The sequence below is a fragment of the Vulpes vulpes genome, chromosome 15 (genome assembly GCF_048418805.1).
Source record: "Vulpes vulpes isolate BD-2025 chromosome 15, VulVul3, whole genome shotgun sequence".
Taxonomy (NCBI): Eukaryota; Metazoa; Chordata; class Mammalia; order Carnivora; family Canidae; genus Vulpes; species Vulpes vulpes.
In genome coordinates this window covers 42,985,177-43,008,051 of record NC_132794.1, presented here as the reverse complement: position 1 = coordinate 43,008,051, position 22,875 = coordinate 42,985,177, and the positions used below count along the sequence as shown (strand labels likewise).

The window sequence follows — 22,875 nt, the reverse complement described above, 5'->3', positions numbered from 1 at the left end:
GGCCAGGCCACTTTCTCTATGTTTCCACACCTCTTGGTTAGAACACAAATCCTTGTGTTTTGCTGTTAGGAACTAAAAGATAGCCATTAGACTGAGGTGGCTATAATGCTATTACAGCCTATGCAAGCAAACCAAAATCTAACCATGTAAAAGTCTCAAGGATATAAAATTTAAAACTAAGAACAACCAATCACAGCCAACTAAACTTTAAGCTATACTCAATCATATAATTTTCTTTCTTTGCCTCCATACCTTTTCTACATAAGTCTTTCCTCTAGCTGCTATTGGCTGAGTGCTCCTAGCCACTTCTGGTTTGGCACTGCCTCCTGCAAATCAATGTTTACTTATATAAACTCTTAAAAATTTTTATATGCTTAAGTTATTCTTTTAACAGCATTGAGTGGCCTATGTGAGTCCCAGTCTCCTATCTACAAAATAAAGATTTGTGCTAACCCAGAGAACCAACTTCTCAGGATTTACCACAAAAGAACAAAACTCTTGAGCAGACAGATGGTATATGTGACCGCCTGACCTGAGCATGAGTCTTTCCTCCAGTCATGTAGAAATGGCCTCAACACATTACTGCAACACTCTTGGTTAAGAGAATATGTAGAAACTGATAATCCCACCAACTATTGGCTATAAGTGAAAAAATAATCAGAGCAGACATAGGAAGGAAGTTCTTCTCTCCACCCAAACCCCAAGTAATATGTGCAGAAATTCAAAGAAAATCAGCACACTTAAATCACTAGCTGTGATTACCAATAGCAGTGATCATAATAGAAACAAACCAAAAAAGGATATCAGAAATCAAATTTAAAAAAACAACAACAGGAAAATTACTAGATAAAAGAGAAGACAGGTAGGGATAATCTTTATCTCAGCCTGAAAACGCTGGATTTTTAATCTTTCTGAAGATTCCCATCCTTTCCAACTCCCATTATATGTGGTCTAATTTTTCAGCTAGTTCCATCAGTGTCTCCTGTTTTCATTTTTCTAGCCCAGACTCCCAAATATTTGCCTGTTTACCCATTCTTCTTCTCTTCCTACTTCTTTCCTTCTGTATCCTTTGCTTTCATTTCTTTATCCCTCCCTATCACTCCACACTTGTTAAAAATTATTTGCATACAGCATTCATAATAACTTCATATCTTAGCAAAGTGACTTGCATGGGGGAGGATTTCAATAAATATTCATTTAAGATGACTTCCCCTCCCCTCTCTTTGCCACAGTTCCCCATGCCTCTGAGCCCTGGAGCCATCGGTCTTTTTGTAGGTTGCAAAATGAATGAAGTGCAAGGATTTCACTTTAGGAAGAAACAGGAATCAGGACTTTTGTCACTGACTTTCATGAACTGGGCTTCCAACTTTTAAATGTGGTGCATAATTGACACTTTGATACTTTTAGGCTATGGTGTATTCTCACACTCTCGTGGGGAAAAAATACTTGCTGACACAATCAGGAAACAGATGGTGACAAAGATCTTATACTTTGGTGCCAATCAATATGTTTTACTTGCCACTACTAAAATCTCATTTATGGGACCCAGGAATTTAAAGGAATTTTTCTGTTCTTTTTTTCTATCTTTTAAAGACTATTTTTAAGAATCTTTGGGCTTAAAAGTTTTATTTCATTTTTCCTCTTCAGTTGTACTAGAGCAATTCTAGGAGGATTGTGGTTTTTATCTGCCACAAAATTCATGAATTTAAGTATTTTGTTCTTTACTGTTGGTGACAGAATAAGTTTCTTAACTCTTGCCCCACCATCCAAACACGACCTTTGAATATAGCTACCTTACACTTAAAAAAAAAAAAAATCTTCCGAAGAATGCTAATTTTGCAATTGTGAATTGATATAACAACAGCAGTGTTTCTCCCCATCCTTCCATATCTGCTCATTTACATAATGGTGACTTCTTGTTAAACTAGCACACAGAAGAAATAGGTCTTTTTTTTTTTAAGATTTATTTATTTCAGAGAAAGAGAGAGAGTGCATACGTGGGAGGGGCACAGGAAGAGAGAATCTCAAGCAGACTCTACACTGAGCTCAAGAAGCCAAGGCGGGGCTCCATCTCACCACCCTGATATGGGGACCTGGGCCAAAACCAAGAGGCAAGGGGGTAGTTTAACCTACTGTACCACCCAGACACCTCAAAGAATAATTCTAAAAGGAATACATAACATTCTTATTCAGAATACAAAAACTTAATGAGTTGAAACTCTACATTAAGTAGAAAGATTCAGATAATCCCATCTAACTGGGAACCGCTCCCTCAGACCATAAGCTTCTAAAGGGCAAGGACAATGCTTTATTCTATCTCAGTGCCCACATACCCATATTTAACAAATATTTCCTGGGTTGAATCTATGAAGTGGCCAGACAGCCACCAAAAGAAACCCCTCTCTGCTGTGTTTCTCTAGTACATCTGATTTGCATCATTACCTTTAGGGTTTGGGATGCCTAGAAATGTATAGATGAACGAATCTTTATGCATCACCTACCTGGGCAAATGTAGGAGCCAGATTTAATCAGACATCTTCCATTTCATTGTGCTTCTCTACCCTGTCTCAAATCAGTCACTAACATCTCTCAAATAATTAGAAAATATTTGTTGAGTATGAATTCCATGGAAGATACAGAGGAGGAAAAGTACAATGTGTTGAACATATATTTTATGCCAAGCACACATAGGACATATGATTTAACTCTCAAAACAATTGTACAGAAAGCTGTTAATCTTATTCCCATTTTACAATGAGGAAACAAATGTTCAAGATACTAATTAACTAGCCTAACACCACACAAATAGATTATAACATAGCGGGGGTATAAACCTAGTCTGTCTAATTGCAATGTCTGCCACACAGGAAGATTACTTTTACTTTAAATTCCTTGAATACACAAATCCTGTGCTCCTACTTCTATAATCATATATAAGTCATTACTTCTAATTTCCCCAATTACTTCCCTGGTAATTTACCCACCAGATTTTGGTTTTGACACCCTAAAAGAGTTCTTCTGTTACAGTTTCAATTTTCATTCTTATTAGCAGTCCCTTCTAAAAGTCTACAAAATGCTTAAGATGTCTTGCTCTAACTAATTCTTCTTCGTATATTGGGCTTCCTGAGAAATTCTGCGAACTCCAAACTGGTTACAATCTGAGCAAACGTGCTGTTGTAGATACAAATGGGTGACATCTGAACCATATAAGTTCTCTAGTCAAAATCTTCTAATACATCACCATTTTGCTCAAAGTACAAAATCTTCGGCCTTTCCATAGGTAATACATTACCTGGGCCCACCTCCATTCTCTCTCTGATAGACCTTCCTGTTTTCTCTCGGCCACCCTGTCCATGTGTTCTAGTCTTGCATGCCCATCAAAGCCTTTGCACTGTCTGTTCCCTTGGTCTAGTGTCTTCTTCCCCAGATTTACAGATAGATCTCTCCCTTACATCCTTCATGTTTTTGTTCAAAAGTCACCCTCTCAAAGATATCTACCCTGATTCTCCTATTAAAAATTATAACCAAACGTGAGCAAGAGTTCTCAATCTTCTTTACCCTACTCAGCTTTTTTGTGTAACATTTATCACTTTCTAACAGGCTTTATATTTCAATATTTCCTAGGCTCTTGTCTGTATACCCCCCCTAGAACATAAGCTCCATAAAGATGGGGATTATTTTAAATTTTCTACAAGGATGTATCCCAAGCACGCAGAAATGGTGCATATAATAGGAGCTCAATAAGTGAATGAGTATGCATGTAAACACATATACATTTGTGAACTCTCAAGCACCTGAATGTCTCAGAGTTCCATACACTATTAAGAATTATAGTAATAAGCTAGTTTATGACTTTAGATTCAACTCACCCTACTTCATATTTCTCTTGCATCAATAAATTGAAAAGAATTTGTAGCACTGAAGTCAAAGATCAAGCTGCACACATTTCTTTAAAATGCAATCAGATGGGGCTCCTGGGTGACTCAGTGATTGAGTGTCTGCCTTTGGCTCAGGTTGTGATCCCGGGATCCTGGGACTGAATCCTGCATCAGGCTCCCCACAGGGAGCCTGCTTCTCCCTCTGCCTATGTCTCTGCCTCTCTCCGTGTCTCTCATGGATAAATAAATAAAATCTTTTTTTAAAAATGCTACCAGATACTTGTGTGTTTCTTTTCTAGTGACAAAATGACTTATATGAATCAAAGACCTCAAAGTCCATGTTTCAGAGTGTCCCATATAAATGAAAAAGTGTATACACATCAACATAAAAACACTGGTCAGACTCTAGTTTGTGTTTTTATCTGTTTCTCTCCAGCTGTCTGTTTATCATTCAGCTTCCCATGCCTCTTTAAGTGTGTGCTCTTCTGTAAGGTTTAGTCCTCTATTTCTCCCAAATCAAGAGTCTTCCATCAAACATGGTGCTCTGGCTCAGATATCCTTAAGCACAGCATCAGATTTATTGCTGGCTTCATCACTTATCAATAAAACCAGCTTCCACACCTTGCTCTATCTCGACAGCCGTCTCTCCAGACATCAGGAACCAGGGTTTACATAGATTCCTGACTTTATCTGGGCCCCCGTGATGTACAATATCATGGCAACAAGGCCTTTTCTCTTTGTTCTGGGGAGACTTGAGCCATAATGTGGCAGCTTGGTGTTCATGCTGATTGTGATAAAGAGCAGCACACTGAGCAGTTTCTCACTCTTCTTTCTCTTCTCTCTCTCTTTTAAAGAAACAGGTGTTGGCATGGATTAGAGAAAAATTACATCATCTTCAAGAGAAGAGGAGGAATAGAAAGGAGAAAAAAATAGGGAAAAAAAAGTGGCAACGAGACCCAAATACATTTGCACATATAAAGCTGTTCTAATGAGAGCCAAATTGATTTGACATTCAGTGGCAGTTTGAAGCCAAGAAAAGCAAAGCAGCCTACAAAAGGCCTAGCTCATTGTTTATGGAGTGTCATACTCTATCATCTGTGAGACCAATAACAGGGATGGGAAGGCCTTTAAAGGCAGGGTGTGTGCTGGGAAGGGCTGTGTGGATACCACCAATGTCAGATCTGATAGACGGATTGAACATGGCTTCCTGAGCTGAGATGGTGTTTGTCAGATGAGGCGGATATTCTCTGCAGATACATTAGCCAGCAAATTTTTAAAGTGTTAGCATTCTTTGAGGGTGTGTGCTATGCACAGGGAGGCACATTTTGCACTGGTGTGGGGGGAAAAAATCTTCATGAAAATATTAACCAACGAAAGAGAGCAATGAACTATGTGTCATTCAAATGGAACTATATTCATAATACCATAGAAGCATCAACACCAAGACAAAAAAATATGTTTACTCCTAGCAAACAATGTACATTGCAGGTGTGTACATGTATACAGTTGACCGAATGAAGATGATCATACTAAAATAGAAATTCTTACCATTAGCCTTGTTTTTCAAGAGAGAGGCTGTTCGGTCATTTCAACACTGTTAACTGGCCAGGGATTTACTCTTCTGCAGCTCACTGTTAAAAATACCTGGAAAGGAGTGAGGTGTTTATTAAATGTCAGCACATGACAAGGTACATTAAATAAGTCTTCCCAGAAATCCCTGAAATGCTAGAGAATTACAGTCTGTATATAAAGAAGTTTCTTTTTTTTCCCTCCTCTCCAGCTTCAAGCCTAGTCTATTACTTTGATATTAGATTCAGTGTAAGATTCAGATATTAGTGTTTACTTTCAGAATTTCACAAAGGAAAGTTGATTTCATTGCAAGGTATTGCTGAGTGATATCAAATCCAAAATCTCAGCCTCTTTCTTTTTTTTATAAATTTATTTTTTATTGGTGTTCAATTTGCCAACATATAGAATAACACCCAGTGCTCATCCCCTCAAGTGCCCCCCTCAGTACCCGTCTCTTTCATCTCAATTTTCTAAACACTTATAGGACTAAGAATCGAATTTGACCTTAAGTAATCTAGACTTCACAGTGTGTCTCCAGTATAGATTTCATAGCACCATAAAATACTGAGTATACGAGACAGATAAAAACAAAATGACGTCACAGGGAGCATAGTAATACATCATGAATAACTAGAACTTCTATTAATTTGGACATATACATCTTTAATATAAATTCAAATGGAGAAATGGAAAGTATTATTATTGATAGAAATAATAATAGCACGGATTGGAATTTTATTATTCACATTTATCTTATGCAGCCCTGAAATCCCTACTTGATATTCCTTGGGACGTGATAAGCCTCAATCCTTCTTTGCCCAATGTTGCTGAAGGTCTGTGACGGGGGGATCTGAAGAGTTGCATGTAAAGAACAATAGAAATATTTACTAAGCCCACTGCCTTCTAGTTACCAGCATTCACATAGTAGGTTATAGGCTCTTTAAACACCTTTATGGAACATAAACATCCTATCCTGAACCACAACAGAATCCCTTAGTCTATAGCTCTGTGCAGGATATAAGAATGAAAGCTCCAGTAGGGGCCTGGCTGGGACACAGTGTTTAATACATAGTTTTTCTCCTTCCTTGCTACCACCACAGCTTTGGAGTCACCACAAGGAATTCAATTCTACAAACATTTATTGTGCCTATCATGGCTTGATGCTGGGGTTGCATAGTTACCTAAGACCCCAGTTCTTACTCTCAAGAAGTTTACTGTAATTTACAGAGTACCACGCAAGGATACTCCTGATGTCTTGAGATCTCAGGCCTTCACACCACTGTTGAAGTTTGTGCTATCTGATGGCACACTGTATGCCTCACTGAACAAAAGTATAAACATTTCTTAACAGATATTCATGGATCTGGAGGCTCAGAGTACCTATGTGCAGATTTGGAATCCTTAAGTTAAAGCACAGCCACCTTTACCTATAGAGTGTGTGGTCATAAAAATAGAGGTTCAAATTAATGTTATAACTAACTGTATAGTGGTTTCTTTCAAAATGCTTTCACATAGGTGATTTACTCTGATAATGTCAAAAAATTTGGTCTTTTGATGGGACAGTTAGAATTTGGATCTAAGGAATGGATTATATACTCAATTTTATGGGCTGAATGTTTGTGTTCCCCCCCCCCCCCCAAATCATATTGTAATCCTTCTCCACTCCCAGTGTGATGGCTTTAGGATGTGGTGCCTTGGGAGATAATTAGGATTAGATGAGGTTATGAGGGTGGACCCCTCAGGAACAGTTAGTGCCCTTATAAGTCATTTGAGAGCTTACTTCCCCTCTCTGCTCTCCACCCTATGAGGATACAGTAAGTTGGCAGTGTGCTAGTGGAAAGAGTCTGACCTCAAACTTTTAGATTCCAGAAATGTTAGAAATAAATTTCTATTGTTTATAAGCCACTCAGTCTATGGCAGTTTATTATAGCAGCCTAAAAAGACTAAGACATCAACTTGAGAAAATGATCTGTCATGACCGGTGTAGATGTTACACAAAACTTGTCCAAAAGATAAACTTCTGGAAGTACCCTGGGTCTTTGGATAGAATTTGTGGCTGTTTACATCACTGGATATAATTTCTGCAGATCTCAATAACAGTATAAAATTAACTTGAATTCTTCTATATGCAGGTATTTGATGATGTTGAGAGACATTTTAAGAAGAATAGGAGTCAAGCTGATCAGTCCATGTGTTCTGTAAAGCAGAGAAATTTATGCAATGATCACTTCTGAGCCTTTGCCATATAAATTGATCCCTGCTAATTGTTTAAGCTAAAGTAGCTGTCAGAATCATTCCACTCTTATTTGATAACTAAGAGCAACCTGCCTGGGTCCAAATATTGCCTCTGCTTCCTACTAGTTAGGTAAACTAACACAATTTAGTAAGTCATTTTGTGAATCCATTTCTTCATCTATAAAATGGGGATAAAAAGGAGGTGCTGTAAAGATTAAACACGAAAAAAAAAGATTAAACACGAATAAACACTCAAGAAGAAGGCATTCAACATATTAAACTAACAATGCTGGGCAGCCCCGGTGGCACAGCGGTTTGGCGCTGCCTGCAGCCTGGGGTGTGATCCTGGAGACCCGGGATTGAGTCCCGTGTCGGGCTCCCTGCATGGAGCCTGCTTCTCTCTCTGTCTGTGTCTCTGCCTCTCTCTGTGTGTGTCTGTGAGTAAAGTGTAGATGAAAATCTTTAAAAAAAAAATAAACCAACAATGCTGAAATGTTCATTTTAATTTAAAGAATAATTCCAACAACATATTTAGAATAAATACCACTAGATTAGTGGTGAAATATTTCATTTTCAATTTTGGAAACTTTAGATCATTAGTTTTGATGGTAATATTAGTTAGGGAAAGTTAAGAATAGTGGCAGAAAGTTTACTGATCATTCCTTTAAAAAGTGCTGGATTTCTTGTATTTACATCATATTCTTCTATCGCTTTGTGTCTTTATTGGCACATGAATATGCAGCTCTCCATATTGGCCAAATCAACAGTCTATTTATCAATCCTTTGTGGGGTTTCTCATGTACCCTGGCACCGATTTTCCTCACAGGCTATACATGTCTTTCTGTAAAGTTGGTCACCCAATCCTTAGTTGAATCGCTCTAACACCCAAAATCAAATAAACCCATATGCTGTTCTGTCTCAGAAGCAAAAACCATAGAGAAAAAAATCATGTTCCTTTCCTCAGCTTTGTTTAAAAACCATCACTGGAATGAGATATCACAGAACAGCTATTCTAACAGGATACCAGGATATAGGTATTATTACCATCTCTACATCACAGATGAGTAGAGAGGAGTTTAGCACAGAAAGGAAGGATGATGCAGTGGTTACACAGCCAAGACAAGATTCGTACCAGTTTCTCACACGCTTAACTCCACACTGCCTCCTGCGATTATATATGTGCTGTCACCTTGCAGAGATCGCAGCCCTGTGTGGCTAAACAATCAGTGGCCATCTCCTAGCAATAATAAAATGGCTTCTCTTTCAGATTCAACAATTAGTGATTATAATTTGCAGCATCTGCAGCTCCAACAAGTTAAGTGTCACAGGCATAAAGGAAACAGGACACTGGAACTTTTTTGGTAGACATCTCACTAAATCTACAGTGGTTGAGCCCATATTTTTGGTTACCATAAAGTGTAGATGAAATGCCTTTATGCTCGCTAAGACTGCAATTAATGATAAACACATGAAAAGATGGAAAAAATAGCCATTAAAGATCACTGGCCTAACCAGAAATCTGACCTTTACTTTTAAACTTAATCCATGTTTAATATGGGTATTTCATGTAGTTCACATGATATACTTAACATACATATAGCCTAAATAAGTTTATAAATAACATTACTAAGTATTTGGCAAAGCTATTTTTCCATTACTTCTTATGTCATGGCCCTCTCAATTACTTTGCACAGAATACCCTGTTAAGAAATAGCATGTGAATCATAGAAGACACCTGAGTTCTAAATTTATATGCGATTGGTGCTAAAGAAGGAATAGTTTAGTGTTGGATACCAACAAGCTGAAAGCATTATGCCCCTTCCTGATAGGAAGAGATGTATCCTGCTTGGCAGGCCAGAACAGGTCTATTATTTCTGACTCTGTATCACAGTGAAATGTATCATATTTAAATCTCAAATATTTGAAACTTTAGTTCTCAGGCAAACCAGCTTAGATTACAGTTTGGGTCACTTAAACAATAACAAAAATGCCTGTAATTAAGCAAAATGTCACAAAATCCATCATCATAACTTGTGCATAGGGGGGGAGAATCTGTAGGTCCTCATTCAGAATATATTTACAGTTGCTTTTTCTACACTACAAAAGAGCCTGTTTTCTTTTTTTGTTTTACTTCCAACTTCCAGATCCACAATAGATTAGATACAACAAACGAATGGGTGAAGACTGCTATTTGAAGACACACGGAGAGTACAAGAATGTGCTGGTGGTAGCAAGGGGAAGTGTGGAGAAATACAGAAACAGACATAACTTGAACCACATTCCCAGCTGGGGCCATTTAGTGTTGGAGCAAACAGCCACTCTCAAATCAAACCCCACAATATTTCGTGGATCATTAATACATTATAGAAAATTATCATTTGCATCCATGATAATTACCTTGTATAAATTGGATGTCACAAAAATTACATTCAGTATATCATGTATAAGAAGGCAAAAGGTTCCTAATATATTTTCAGAAATATTTCCAAATGAAATGCTTCAAATTTTGTCTTAACTTTGATATTTAAAGGATAAACATTAAAATAACCAGAATACTCAAACACACACACACACACACACACACACACACACACACACACACACAAATGCATTCCCTAAAGGCTCTAGACTTTTGTGGTTTTACTAAATATAATCTTTTTTAGAGAATAATACTGCTCTGTCTGAGCTGGTTGGTGACTTTAAGAGCTCCCTCTCCACCCACAAAGCCAAGGGCTTTCTGTAAGTGCAATTGCAATGCACGTTCCAAAATATACCTCTAAGCTCCACTTACTGCTCACCCTTCCAAATCCACAAATTCTGGCTTGATGTCCCTAGTCACGACCCTGTTGCTTTGTACCTGCTTTGTGCTTCAATTGCCTGTTTAGTTCCTAATCTTGGCGTTAACCCTGGATTTAATTCAGATATCCCATAGCTCCATGCCCTAGAGTAGCACTTCTAAGAGAAATATAATGTAAGTCACATATGTAATTTTCAACTTTCTAGGGGCTAAATTTATTTGTTTTTCTCCCATTTTTTTATTTTTAAGTTCTTATTGAAATTCCAGTTAATTAACATACAGTATAATATTAGTTTCAATATAGTGATTAGTTTCAATCACAATATAGTGATTCAGCAGTGCCATACAACACCTAGTGCTCATCACAAGTACCCTCCTTAATCCTCATCACCTATTTAACCCAACCTGCCCCTGCCATCCACTTCCCCTCTGGTAACCATCAATTTGTTCTCTATAGTTAAGAGTCTGTTTCATGTTTTCCCTCTCTACGTCTCTCTCTCTCTCTTTTTTCCTCTAGAGGCTAAATTTAAAAAATAAAAGCAGTACAGACGTTTTGATAATACATGTATTTAACTTAATGTACTGTAATTATCATAAATACATTAATAAGGTTGTTACTCTTTTTTATGCTGTCTGAAATCTTGTGTATATTTTACACTTACAGCATACTTTATCTTGAAGTAGCTACATTTCAAGTGCTCAATGGATACATGTGGCTAGTGTCTACCATAATGGTACCAGTTCAGCTATAGAGCACTTGGGCCATAATCATCCCAACTCGCAGAATCTCCAACTTGGTTGGCTTAAGCTTCCGATTCCCTGGTGGTCTCTAAGTGTAGTTTGTGTAGTAGGCTACATTATTTTCTACAGACTCTGTGTATGTATTGGTATGTAGCTAATAATAACTTTATCATTTATACTTTTTTGCCAAAACACTTTTAAATCTTTTTTCTTCCAGTTGGCACACACATAAACTATGTAAGGTAGATAAAGCATGCATTGATATTCCCATTTTATATATAAGAAAACTGAGAATCAGAGGGATTACTGATTTATTTAAGGTTGCCCAGCAAAGATAATAATAAGAACTTTGTGATTTTTAGTTTATAGCTCTTTCAATGATTCTTTATTACTTCTTAAAGTAATTAGAAGATGAACCCATTTGTTGATTCTTAGATGCAAATTACCAAATAATGTAGACATTTGGTCAACAGTAGCCTAATTCACTCTCTTGAGAATGATATCAAATATATATTGAAACATGCACAGTCGACCCATAGACATCAAGGATAATGGAAGAAAGTCTGCATGAAATACGTGGGAAAGATGTTTTTTCTTCATGTATAAGCAGAACTAACACTTGGGCAATGATTAAATCACATTGAGAAACCTCAAAGACACATAAAAAAAGGAAATTCTTTGAGGGGTTTGCTTCTTGTTTATTTTTTAGAAATGAACTGATCTAAAAAGAGAGGACAAGCTCATTCAGTTATAGCTTTCATATAATTACCACAAACTCTAATGCAAATTAGACTGTAGGTCTGCTCAATGTACATTTCTGTGCTTGCCAAATTATGTTTGGCAGTGTGGTCAAGCAAGAACAGATGCACACTGGGCCGAGTTTTCTTGGGCTGTTCAATAATTAGGAGGACTATGTATTATAATAAACCACATCCCCTTGGCTAAGATTTGGATGCAAATTGCACACTAATTCACTTCCAAGTTTTTTGGAAGCTCACCAAGAGAGATGAAAATCAGGGAAATATATTGTTTACTTCAGGAAATTTGTTTTAAACTAAATATGGCTCATTTCTAAGAGGCGTTGGGGAACTCCATAAGAAATGTAACAATAGCTTTTTCAGGTTCCATTCATCAGGAATAAGAAAATGCTAAGAGGTTCCTTTGAAGAGCCTTTCCTATATTACCTGCCAGTTCTAACCATCTCCTTATAAACATATTGAGAGAGTCCTAAATGGGGGATAAACAGCAGCTTCTCCTATCTGTAAAATATCACATTGCTCAAATGGAGGATGAAATCACTTCAGTGAGTGAGACATTGTCAACATTTTCTGCAACTGACTGATAGGTAGCAGGTTGTCCCTTGGATCAGAAAGTGGGTGGGTTGAAACATTTTTTCTTTTCTGCAAAGCTAAAATATCCATTATAATAATAAAATCCCTTGTACCATTTCAACTGGTATTTCTTAGTAAACCCAACAATTGCAAACACTATCTAGAATAGGATATTAAAAAACAAACAAACATAAGAGCTCAAAGACCAAAGTTTATGGCCCACCTTCATTGCATAACCCCATCAGTTTACAGAGAGAAGCCAAAGCCCTCCACCATCAATCACTCCTATTTTTAGATGAAGTTACATCTACTCGTGTTGCTAAGAAGATTTGCATGTTCATTCCCAGTCTCTTTCTCCAAATTCCATTTTTTTTAAAATTATTTGTTTAAGTTCAATATTAACTCAGTCACTGACCTGGGTCTATGTATGCCAACTGTGATAGACATAAAAATACACTGTCTGCATCCCCCTTCCAGACAGGATTTGCTGCCCAGCTACAGGAAGTGCAGTCAGCAGTCTCCAGCTGTCAGCCCTTTCAGGATCTGTCTTAGCAGCAGAGAGCCTCTTCACCTGGGGTTCTGCTCATTAAGAGTGGTCTACATCTAATGCCTGAGTAAAGCCATTAGGTAAAGCTCAGGATGACTCTGAAAAGCAATACTCCCCTTAGAGCTCTATTATAGTTACCTTTCTTTCATAGGTGTTGATCTCCCCAAAATACTCAAAATTCTGGCTCATTATCTGCTCCCAGAAAACCCAGCCTATAGTCAAGCTTCTATCAATTCCCCTGTACTCAACCTGGAATTATGATCATGTTCTCCAATTAGATCAGACACTCCAGCCTCTCATCTTAGCATCCCCTTTCCTTCCCTGGAGGAAAAGCACTTCCCCTCCCCTTCCCCCAACACCTTCTCACCTGTTCTAATCAGTTACTTAATATCATTCTTCAGATTAATGTCTGTAGAAATGGTAAGTACAGACTACAGTAGTGGATTCATATTACCAGTGAATAATCATTTTTTATTTTTATGTAGTTATAGATTCACGTGCAGTTTCAAGAAATAATACAGTGAAATCACAAAAATCTTCTACCCAGTTTCACCCAATGATAATATCTTGCATAACAATAGCACAATATCACAACCAGGAAATTAATATTGATAAAATCCACTGATCTTATGCAGATTTCACTAGTTTTACATTCCTTCATTTGTGTCTTTGTGTGTATATATTTCCATATAATTTATCACATGTGTAGGTTGGTATGACCACCACAACAGGTCAGAACACAGACCAATTCCATTACCAGGATTCTTGGTACTACCTTTTACAACCACAGTGCAACATTCCTCCCAACTCCTCTCCCAAACTCCTGGAAACCACTAATATGTTTGTCATTTCTAAAATTTCATCATTTCAGTGCTATTATACAAATGAAATCATACAGCATATAACTATTGAGAGTAACCTTTTTTACTCAATGTAATTCCCTTGAAATCCATCAAAAGATATATCAATAGTTCTCTTTTTATTGCTGAGTAGTGTCCCACAGGAGGCATGTAATACAGTTTATTTAACCATTAATCCATCAAAGAACATTTGGGTTATTTCTAGTCTTTGGCTATTAAGCTAAAGATGATTTGAATATTCATATGCAGGTTTTATGTAGATGTACATTTTCATATATCTAGGATAAATGCTCAAGACTGCATTTGCTGAATCATTTGGTAAAAACATGTTTAGTTTTGTAAGAAATCGCCACACTCTTTAGCAGAGTAGCTATACCATTTAAAATCTGTGCTGTCAATGTATGAGTGAACCAGTTTCTCAACACCATCACCAGGATTTTGTGTTATTCTTTTCTTTTCTTTTTTTTTGTAATTTAGCCATTCTAATAGGGGTGCATGACATCCCACGGTGGTTTGAATGTGCCCTTTACTAATAGCTAATGATGTTTAACATCTTTTCATGTACTTATTTGTCCATATGTTTGTCCCCTTCTCAATGGAATGTCTCTTTATGTCTTTTGCCATTTTGTAATGGGAATATTTGCTTTATTATAGTTGGGTTTTGAAAGTTCTTAACAGAATCTAGAGACATGTTCTTTGTCAAATATGTGATTCACAAAATTTCCTCCTACTCTGCAGTTTGTCTTTTCATCTTCTTCTTTTTTTTTTTTCTTTCATCTTCTTAACACAGTCTTTGGCATAGCAGAAGTTTTGAATTTTGGTAGGTTCCAATTTATCAATTTTTTATGGATTGTGCATTTGGTGTCAAGTCTAAGTAATCATCTTTTTAATTGTGACTTTTTTATTCTGAATTTTTAATAAGAATTATTATTTCATTTCTTAGAAAGAAATGAACATGGTAAAATAAAATTCAAATAGCTTAAGGAGGTATAAAATCAACAATGAAAGAGTTTTCAAGAACCATTTACATTTTTTTAAATCATACACCTGCAAGCTTTTAAATTAGTTAAGAAAGATGATCTTTTAATTAAGAAAGACAACCAGGTTACATAATAGTGGGCATAATCACATATTTCATTACACAATATTTACAGATGATTTGTGTCTTCTCATTCCAAGAGAGTCACAGTTAATTTATGAATGGGGGTAGCTCACATTATATTCACTATTTATTCACTTATTTGTTCAACCAATATTTTGAGCAATGCTTGAACTGAATACTTGACATAAGCTATCACTCACTTTTATTCAAAAATCTTTAATGTTGTATTTTTACATTGATCCTTAAAACAGTGGTATTTCTTGTATATTCTTTACATTTTACTATAAGTTGACAGAAGATGTAAAGTCATAAACTTTCAGTTTCATTCCAAATCAGCTCTTAATTTGTTAAAGATAAAGGTGTAATATCTGTTTTGTGGTGGAAAAAGGTCAATGGTGAAGTATCTAATGATGGAATAGTTTGCCACAACAAAAATTAATATGCTATGTATTTGATAAAGAATTCAAATATAAAAATTATTGACAGCACTGAACAATTTAGTTGAGGCAAAGTTGAGAAGATACGATCGCTTGCAGGAAAGCCTTAATATTCATCAAAGGAATAAAATAAAAATTGAGTACACATAAACATAAATGTGCAATAGCAGAAATTTTTAAATTATTTAGAGACACAGGTTCTAAAACAGTCATACTAACTCAAGAACAAATAAAAACATCATTCTGAGTAAATCAACAAAACTGTAACAGCTGTTTTTAAAAGTGAACGAAACTTTAGATTATGCAAGGGTAAAATAATAATGTGGAGAACATTTTGATATTAACTATACTGACGTATTAAACAAGTTCAAATTTACCAATTAAATTAAATTTGACATATTAAATAATAAATTCAAATCAGAATTCTTACCTACAAAGCACTAAGTTCCTCAAGGTTTAACAACATTAAGCATATTATTTAACATAATACTTAATACTACTTAAAAATATGTAAAATAATATTGTTACAATAGTATTTGATAACATATTTTCTAGTAATCACAAATTGTTTTGCAAACAAACTGTTGGAAAGGAAAATTCCTCAAGAAGAAGTTTCTGCAAGTTAATGGAAAAATAATATGTAAATCTGGCAACAATGAAGTGGACCCACTTAGTCATTTTTAGCAGAAAGCCAGTCAACTGAGACCCATAGAGAGATGCAGAGATGAGAGAGAAAAAGAAAGTATAGCCTGGGTTACTGAAGTTTATAAATTCCTAATTTCTAATTTTGATTTTATTCTAGCCCTGAGTTTTGTGATATGCTTTTCTATCTTTACAATAAATTTCTTTTTTTTCTTTTTTTCCCCCTGCATTTAAATTATATGCTCAGCCATGATGAAGTAGATACCAGAATTAACCTCCATCCTTAAAAATTTTTTTAAACAGACAAAATATATGGAATAAGATGGACACTGGACAACAGAAAGCACTGGGCAATGATTCCTGAGAGACTAAAACCAAATGATTTGATCCCTAAAAGGGCCTGAGATCACTACATGCTCCTCCTTATGTTGCAGATTTTTAATGCCACAACATAAGGAGGGGAATCCAAAGAGAGGTTGCAGTCTTACTGACTTTCAAAGATGGAATTCAGACTTTGGGAGGCCAAAATGACTACAGTCTTTTTTTTTTTTTTTTTTAGGTGTAAATGTATTTCTTTTTAAAGATTCTATTTATTTATTTACTTACTTATTTGAGAGAAAGAAAGCTAGTGAGAGCATGTGTCCAAGATCTGGGGAGGGGCAGAGGGGGAAGGAGATGGCAAGGGAAAGAGTCCTAAGCAGACTACAGACTAAGCATAGAACCAAGGTGGCGCTTGATCTCTTGACCCTGAGATGATGACTGTAGCTGAACCAAGACTTGTGTGTTTAAACAAACCACCCGGTGCCCTTAAATTTACTTATTTTTACAGGCTAAGCCTTCTAGTACTATGCTGAATAGCAGTGGTGAGAGTGGACATCCCTGTTGTGTTCCTATCTTAGGTGAATGGCGCCCAGCATTTCCCTATTGAGAATGATAGTTGCTGTGGGCTTTTCATAGATGGCTTTCAAGATGCTGAGGAATGTTCCCTCTATTCCTACACTCTGAAGAGCTTTGATCAAGAATGGATGCTGCATTTTGTCAAATGCTCTCTCTGCATCTATTGAGAGGATCATATGGTTCCTGGTTTTTCTCTCTTTGATATGATCTATCACATTGATTGTTTTATGAGGGTTGAACCAGCCTTGCATCCTGGGGATGAATCCCACTTGGTCATGGTGAATAAACTTAATGTACTGTTGAATCCTATTGGTTAGTATCTTGTTGAGAATTTTTGCATCTGTGTTCATCAGGGATGTTGGTCTATAATTCCCCTTTTTGGTGGGGTCTTTGGTTTTGGAATTAAGGTGATGCTGGCCACATAAAACGAGTTTGGAAGTATTGCATCCCTTTCTATCTGTCAAAACATCTTTAATAGAATAGGTATGGTTTCTTCTTTAAACATTTGATAGAATTCCCCTGGGAAGCCATCTAGCCCTGGACTTTTGTGTCTTGGGAGGTTTTTGATGATCGCTTCAGTTTCCTCCCTGGTTGTTGGCCCGTTCAGGTTTTCTATTTCTTCCTGTTCCAGCTTTAGTAATTTGTGGTGTTCTTTAAAAAAAAAAAAAAAGATTTTATTTATTTATTCATGAGAAACACAGAGAGAGAGAGAGAGGTTGGGGGGGAGACACAGACAGAGGGAGAGGCAGGCTCCATGCAGGGAGCCCGACATGGGACCCGATCCCAGGTCTCCAGGATCAGGCCCTGGGATGAAGGCAGCACAAAACCATTGAACCACCCAGGCTGCCCAATTTGTGGTTTTCCAGAAATGCATCCATTTCTTCTAGATTGACTAATTTATTTGTCAATAGCTGCTCATATGTTTTTAAAATCATTTGTGTTTCCTTGGTATTGGTTGTGATCTCTCCTCTTTCATTCATTATTTTATTAATTTGAGTATTTTTTCTTTTTAATAAGGCTGGCTAATGGTTAATCTATCTTATTAATCTTTCAAAGAACCAACTTCTGGCTGTCTTGATCTGTTCAAAGTTCTTCTGGTCTGTATTTCATTGAGTTCTCAAATCTTCATTACCTTTCTTCTTCTGCTTGGTGTAGGTTTTATTTGCTGTTCTTTCTCCAATTCCTTTATGTGCGAGGTTAGCTTGTGTATTTGGTTTTCTTCCAATTTTTTGAGGGATGCTTGTATTGCAATGAATTTCCCTCTTAGGGCTGCTTTTGCTGTATTCCAAAGATTTTTAATGGTTGTATCTTCATTTTCATTAGTTTCCATGAATCTTTTTAATTGTTCTCTAATTTACTGTTTGACACATTCATCTTTTAGCAGAATGCTCTTTAACCTCCATGCGTTTGAGTCTCTTCCAAATTTATTCTTGTGATTGAGTTCTAGTTTCAAAGCATTGTGGTCTGAAAATATGCAGGGGACAATTCCAATCTTTTGGTATCGGTTGAGAGCTGATTTGTGACTAAGTATGTGGTCTATTCTGGAGAAAGTTCCATGTGCACTTGAGAAGAATGTGTATTCAGTTGCATTCAGATGCAAAGTTCTGTATATATCTGTGAAATCCATCTTGTCCAGTGTATCATTTAAAGCTCTTGTTTCTTTGGAGATGTTGTGCTTAGAAAATCTGTCATTTGCAGAAAGTCCTACTATTAGTGTATCTAAGTATGTCTTAACTTTATTAATTGATTGATATACTTGGCAGCTCTCACTTTGGGGGCACAAATATTCATGATTGTTAGGTCCTCTTGTTGAATAGACCCTTTAAGTATGATATAGTGTTCCTCTTCATCTCTTACTACAGTCTTTGAGGTAAACTTTAATTTATCTGATATGAGGATTGCTACCCCAGCTTTATTTTGAGGACCATTTGAATGGTAAATGGTTCTCCACCATTTCATTTTCAGGCTGGAGGTGTCCTTAGGTCTAAAATGAGTCTCTTATAGACAGCAAATAGTTGGCTCTTGCTTTTTTATCCAGTCTGAAGCCCTGCATCTTTCGATGGGAATATTTAGCCCATTCACATTCAGAGTTACTATTGAAAGATATAAATTTAGTGTCATAGTAATACCTATTCAGTCCCTGTTTTTGTGGATTATTTCCTTGGGCTTCTTCTTTCTTTTGCAGGGTCCCCCTTAATATTTCTTGCAGAGCTGGTTTGGCGGTCACATATTCTTTCAGTTTCTGCCTATCTTGGAAGCTCTTTATGTCTCCTTCTATTCTGAATGAGAACCTTGCTGGATAGAGTATTCTTGGCTGCATGTTCTTCTCATTAGTACCCTGAATATATCCTGCCAGCCCATTCTGGCCTGCCAGGTCTCTGTGGAGAGATCTGCTGATAATGTAATATTTCTCTCCATATAAGTTAAGGATCTCTTGTCTCTTGCTGCTTTAAGGATTTTCTCTTTATCTTTGGAATTAACAAGTTTCACTATTAAATGTCGAGGTGTTGAGTGTTTTTTATTGATTCCGGGGGTGGGGGAATCCTCTCTATCTCCTGGATCTGAATTCCTATTTTCTTCCCCAAATTAGGGAAGTTCTCAGCTATAATTTGTTCAAATATGCTTTCTGGCCCTCTGGCCCTCACAGCGCTCTCTGGAAACCTCATTATACATAGATTTTTCTTTCTGAGGCCATCATTTATTTCCCTTAACCTTTCCTCATGGTCTTTTAATTGTTTTCTTCTTGCTTCCTCAGCTTCCTTCCTTGCCATCAACTTGTCTTCTATGTCACTCACTTTTTCTTCTACTTCATAACTCTCATCATTAGGACCTCCAGTTTGGATCGCATCTCATTTCATTGATTTTTTATTTCAACCTGATTAGATCTAGGGGGATACCTGGGTGGCGCAGCAGTTTGGTGCCTGCCTTTGGCCCAGGGCGTGATCCTGGAGACCCAGGATCGAATCCCACATCAGGCTCCCGGTGCATGGAGCCTGCTTCTCCCTCTGCCTGTGTCTCTGCCTCTCTCTCTCTCTCTCTCTGTGACTATCATAAATAAAAGTAATAATAAATAAATAAAAATAAAAATAAATCTACCTGATTAGATCTAAATTCTGTAGTCATGAAGTCTCTTGATTCCTTTATGCTTTTTTCCAGAGCCACCAGTAGCTTCATAATTGTGCTTCTGAATTGGCTTTCTGACATTGAATTGTAATCCATATTCTGTAACTCTGTGGCAGAGAGTACTGTTTCTGATTCTTTCATTTGTGTTGTGGTGAGTTCTTCCTTCTAGTCATTTTGCTCAGTGCAGAGTGGCCGTATGAGCAGGCTTAGTTAAGAATATCAACCACGACCTAAGTAAATTTCATGCTAGATGATTCTGCTGAGGTCAGAGACTAGAAATTGAAAACAAAGATCAGAATGAAATAAAACAAAAGGACCACTAAAGTGAAAAACAAATTTTAAAACACAGTAGTAAAAAATAAATGGCCAAGAATCCTAAAGAAGAAGAGGAAAAAGAAAAAGAAAAAAGAAGAAAAAAGGAGAGGAAAAAAGGGGGGAGTGCTGGGAGATGGTGGTGGTGATGAAGTAGTAGTAGAGGGAGAATGTAGTCTACCTGAGGGGTTTTAGAGGGTGATCCTCTTGGTACTGAGTATGTTAAGTTTTGTGTGTTAGAAGATGCTCAGTCCCAAATTTATATAAACCAGAAATACTTATAAAAGGCCCCAACATTGACCACCAAAACATAAACGAGATAAATGAGGGGGGCAGAATGGGAATGAGAAATATCACAGAATGAACCAGCACAGTATACCACTTGATTCTGGGTACATACTGGTCATGTTTTAGAAGGTATTAACTTCCACCATTATAGAACAAAATGAGGCAGAGAAAACAAAAAACACAAAACAAAAAAATGTATCTTGTATATCTCCCAAAATTAAGTTGAGTATGTTGAAGGGAATCTAGAAGTGGAAAATATATTTAGGACCTGTAATTGTAGAAATATGAAAGTCAAAAAGGAAGAATCTTAAAAATGAAGAGGTGGTAAAATATTGTAGTTAAGGTGGGAAAAGAGAAAAAATTGGAAGTTTACAGTCTGACATAAAAAGTTGTATTGAAAAAAGGAAGAAGAAAAAAAATAGGAAGGGTACCCTCTGGTTCTATATACTATAAATCCCTCGACTTCCCCTGGAGATTTCCAATGCTGCTTGGTCAAGAACTTGCTGTTCCCCTGTTCTTCCAGCTGGTCTTGGTGGGGGGCGGTGGGGGGGGGGGTGCTGCTGTCCTGATTCTCAGGTGTGTGTACCTGGGGAGATGCCCCGCCTCCTGCTGGGAGCCAGGCTCAGGTGAGCTGTTCCCCATGAGGCCTCTGTTCCCTGGTGGCCCTGCCCCTCCCAGACTCAAGGTGACACCAGGAGGAACAACAACAATGGCGGTGGCCAGGTCTCCAGCCCTGGGGTCAGCTCCCTGCAGTAACTACCGCACCTCCCAGTCCACACAGGCCTAGATGCTCTCGTCCGGGGCAGGGGCGGGGGGGGGGGGGGGAGGGGCGCTGATCTGCATAGCTTGGGGGCACCCAGCGGCAGGAGAGTCCTCACTGTCCTGGACCTCCCTGCCTCACTTGGGGGCCCCGCAGCAGGAGAGTCCTCATGGTCCTGTGCCCTCACCTCCTCCACCTGTCCCAGGGGGAGTGCAGGATCCTGAGCTGTGTCCCCAGTGCCCTGGGATCCAGGGCCTGCGCTGCTGGAATCATGCTCCAAGAGCAGTGGCTCCCAAAGGCAGCAGGGCACAGACCCCTCCACCCGGAGCCCTCTGACCCACCGGCTTCTCCCTGAGGCCCCACCGGGTATGGGCTCCAGCCCTTTACTGAAATCATCCCATGGTGTGCAGTGTGCACTTCCTCTATTAGTGACCCCGGGAGACTGGAGGCCTCCCTGCCCCTCCTGTGGTTCTGCCCAATTTCCCTGCTAAATGCCCTCCTGACTACAGTCTTGAAAGCAGAGTACCAAAAAGGAGAGGAGATTGTTACTAAGAGAAAGAATTCAGGAGAGCTACAGAAGTGTTCCTCTTGAGTCCTTGGCTGGATACTGATATGCACATGAATGTAAGGCCAGGAAAAGCACTATCAGAAAGAGGTAGGTCAATCTTTAAAGGCTAAATTAGTCCAGAAATAGGTGCTATTCTCACTAGCTAGAGTAAAAAGTCCTCCTAAAGATGGGTTATGGGGTAGAGTCCTCAGAAGTACTATACTGTACTGTCAGCAAATGAGCCTAGAGTAAAGGATATCTGGACCCTTGCTAAAAAGACTTGAAAGGAAACCCCTAAGGATAAAATTGGACCCAATCAACTTTATCCAAGAACTAAGCTCTCAAGTATTTAAAATATTACTCCCTCCAAAAATCCAGAAAACAACCACCTAAAATTCATATGTGCTAGCATCCAATCAAAAATTGCCAAATGTGCAAAAAAAGAGAGAAAATATGATGCAAAACCAAGAGAAAAATCAACTATTAGAATCATACTCAAATATGTTGATAATATATTAAAACAGTTAAAATCAAGATACTCTGTATGGTAAAGAAGGTATTGGAAAGTATGAAATGTTGAAGAAAGAAGTGGAAAATGAAAAACAAAAACTGAACATCTAGGGCAGAAAAAAATATGAAATAAAAACTGCACCAACTGGAATTAAAAACAGAAATAGCTTTATAGAAGAAAAAGTCAGTGAGCTTCGTGGATTGGAAGAATAAATATTGTGAAAATGTCTATGCAAGCACATGAAAAAATGTTCCACATCACTTGCCATCAGGGAAATACAAACCAAAACCACAATGAA

At 37.5% G+C, this 22,875-nt stretch overlaps 1 long non-coding RNA gene across 1 annotated transcript in view; it reads right to left on the bottom strand.

Moving 5' to 3' along the window:
* Window positions 1-22,875, bottom strand: part of LOC112919925 (uncharacterized) — a 169,638-nt gene that overhangs the window by 76,831 nt on the left and 69,932 nt on the right. The window contains exon 3 of the long non-coding RNA XR_003234988.2: window positions 5,427-5,522. This is a non-coding gene — a long non-coding RNA (uncharacterized lncRNA). The remainder of the gene's footprint in view (window positions 1-5,426; window positions 5,523-22,875) is intronic.